The following is a 3,273-nucleotide window of genomic DNA, read 5'->3' on the forward strand; positions in this document are numbered from 1 at the left end:
CACAGGCTCCAGACGCACAGGCTCAGTGGTTGTGGCTCACGGGTCTAGTTGCTCCGCGGCATGTGGGATCTTCCCAGACCAGGGCTCGAACCCGTGTCCCCTGCATTAGCAGGCAGATTCTCAACCACTGCACCACCAGGGAAGCCCGGTGCCCCTTTTTTGAAGGCCCCAGCAGACACCCCTCATGTCCCTTTGCTAAAGTCACATGATAGGCCACACCTACACTGGTTAGAGCCGGGAGACAGGCAGGCTCAGATCAGCGATGTTCAAGTGTGGTCCATGGACTCCCTCATGGTCATATGGGGTTAGGGCCCACCTTAATGACATCATCTTAACTTGATTATATCTGCAAAGACCCTATTTCCAAATAAGGTCAAATTCACAGGTACCAGGGACAGGACTTCAATACATCTTTTTGGGATAACCCCCATCATGTAGTATATGGTGAACATGTGTCTCCAGTTTTCCACTACAGTATTACATTCAAGGCTGAGCAGGATAGCTTTTAGCATCAGGATAGATAATGCATGTTATTTAGAAATACAGAAAGAAGCTTGAAGCAGTTAATGAAATTGGGATGGCATGGCTTGATGCCATTCTGGCCACTCTATGCCACCGGTGGATCTTTGACATCTTGAGGTTACAGGGTTCGTTCTCTCTCCACTTGAAAGAGATCAAGTGTTTGATGAAGGGGGCTTTTCCTGATTTTTGAAGAAGGAAGACTATGGCCTCAAAAAACTGTTTTTCTTAAGAGCAGCTGGAGGCCTGGTGCTATCTTAACAAAAACCAACTGTAGGAGTTTTGTGGGGATTTTTAAATTTAGTTTTATTTTTTATTGCAGTATGGTTGATTTACAATGTTGTGCCAATATCCAACTGTAAGGAGTTTGATTTCAATGAATTCTTTAGGATTTCTGGAGCCTTGACCAGGGTGGTGTGTTGTAGAAAAGCACAAACGACAGTCAAGGATCCAGTAAAGGGCCAGCTGCCCCTCCAGCCTCCTTGAACAACAGCACAATGGCCTCTCCCCTGTCCTCCAAAGTGTGTGTATACTTCTTCACCTTCTGATTACATCTTATCCATGGAGAAGCATCTCTTTTTTTTTTTTTGGCTGCATTGCGTCTTTGTTGCTGCACACGGGCTTTAGTTGCAGCAAGCGGGGGCTACTCTTCTTTGCGGTGCGCGGGCTTCTCGTTGCAGCGGCTTCTCTTGTTGTGGAGCATGGGCCCTAGAGCGCAGGCTCAGTAGTTGTGGCGCACAGGCTTAGTTGCTCTGCGGCATGTGGGATCTTCCCAGACCAGGGCTCAAACCCATGTCCCCTTCATTAGCAGGCAGATTCTTAACCACTGCACCAAGAGGGAAGCCCATGGAGAAGCATCTTTAAATGATCCTGTCGGCTCTTCTGTTTTGCTTGAATTGTTCCCAGTCAGTGCCTGTGCTAGCAGGGTCTGGGGGCATTTACTTTGGCCTGACATCTGGAGCAGCCCCAGGACATGGGGAGATGTTCAGGGAGCAGATTTCAGCCTGGCCACAGGTAGGAATTTTCCAACGGTCAGAGGTAGATGGGACTGGAAGCCCGGCCTTGAGTTGGCAGATGGGCAAGTGGCATCCAGATTCCTCCACTTTCTGCCTGAACTTTTATGGAAATTTGGGGGGCAGAGGTCAGTGTCCCACCATGGAACCATCCTCAGGAGGCTGGGAGCTCCAGTGGTGGGAACCCTTCTCCTTTTGGCTTGTGAAATAAACACCTCTGGTGGAGACACTCCAGGCACTGTTGGGTGGGCCTTATTTTATCCTAAGGCAGGAATATGGAAATCCATATGTGGATATAATCCTCTTCTTAGGTGGTTACTTTTATTTGGGAGGTGCAGCAGAAGGATGTATCCTGCTTAACTAGGTAATGGTCAAGTGGCTCTCAGCTGATTTGGACCATGGAGCCAAGAGTTGGAGATGGGAAGAAATTCCTCTGAGTTTTTTGGTTTCGTTTTTGCAAGGGTAGGATTGGGGACAAAATTCCACCTCCTGCATATTTGTCCAGTGTCCACTTTCCATCCTTTCATCTTACTCTTTTTTTTTTTAATAGTGGCTTCAGCAGTACATAAACCAACTAATCAATCAATAAGCAATAGGTGTTGTAAACTAAACTAGCATTCCAAAGTAAACCCGTTTTTAGGTCCAAAGAAGTGCAAATGACAACGATAAAAATCTTAAACAATTGCTTTTGTAATTCTTCTTCCTTTATCTCTCCTCTGCCCCCACCCCCCAAGTGGGGCCTAAAGCAGTTCCCTGCCCACGAGCAGAGCGTTGTCTCCACCGTTGGGTGGAGGGATGGCACAGGAGAGGCTAGGGCCGCGGGCCTCCCCGCCGCTGGACGCCAGTTCTTCAGCGAGCCTCACGATGAAGCCCCCAGGGTGGCGTCTCCGGAGAGTGAGCGCCACCACACCGGCGCGCGCCGCGTGCCGCTGCCTGGATTCCGCGCGTAAACGAACGCGCACCTAGTCAGACACCCAGCGCAGAAGACAGGCCCCTGCCTGGCGCCCACTACTCCCTAGACCCGGAGAGAAGCCTGGGAGCTGGAGGGTCCCCACCTGGTCCTCTCCCCCAGCACCTGCACAGACACTTGCACGGACGCACACCCAAGCACCTGCAAACGTACACAGGCACAGGTGCGCAGACGCATGCACACACGCACACAGACACACGGATGCGCACACAGACACACACGAACACGTGCACGCGCGCACACAAGCACGCGCACCCAGCACTCTGCATGGTGCCGTGGGAGTACCCGTGGGAGAAACCGCGAGCCCGGGCTCGCCTGGGACACGGGTCCTTGACACCAGGCGACCTGGCCCGGGTCTCCTGCCACACGTCTGCGACCGGAACCGGCCCTTGCGACGCCCCCACCCGGACCAACGTAGTCTCCGGGTGGGTGGGCGTTGAGCCCCGGCACCCAGTCAGCCGGCCCACGCGGGAGCGCGAACACCGGCCCCGCCCCTGATAGCCCCGCCCCGTACCTCCCCTGGCTCCGCCCCACCCCGCCTCCGGACCTCCATTGGCTGTGGCAGTAGCATCACCGTCCTCTCCCCCGCCCCGGCCCCGCCTTCCGTCTACCATTGGCGGCAGAGGCCGTAAATTCCCGGGAGGGGCGGGTGGGGAAAGGCCTGGAGGCGGAGACGAAAGCGAGATGGACGGGCAGCCAGCCAGTGAGCGCGCTCAGCCACCCTAGCAACTGCGGCCAGCCAATGGCTGGGCGGAGCGGGGCTGAGAGCTG

This window comes from Eubalaena glacialis, chromosome 19 (assembly GCF_028564815.1).
Source record: "Eubalaena glacialis isolate mEubGla1 chromosome 19, mEubGla1.1.hap2.+ XY, whole genome shotgun sequence".
NCBI classification, from domain to species: domain Eukaryota; kingdom Metazoa; phylum Chordata; class Mammalia; order Artiodactyla; family Balaenidae; genus Eubalaena; species Eubalaena glacialis.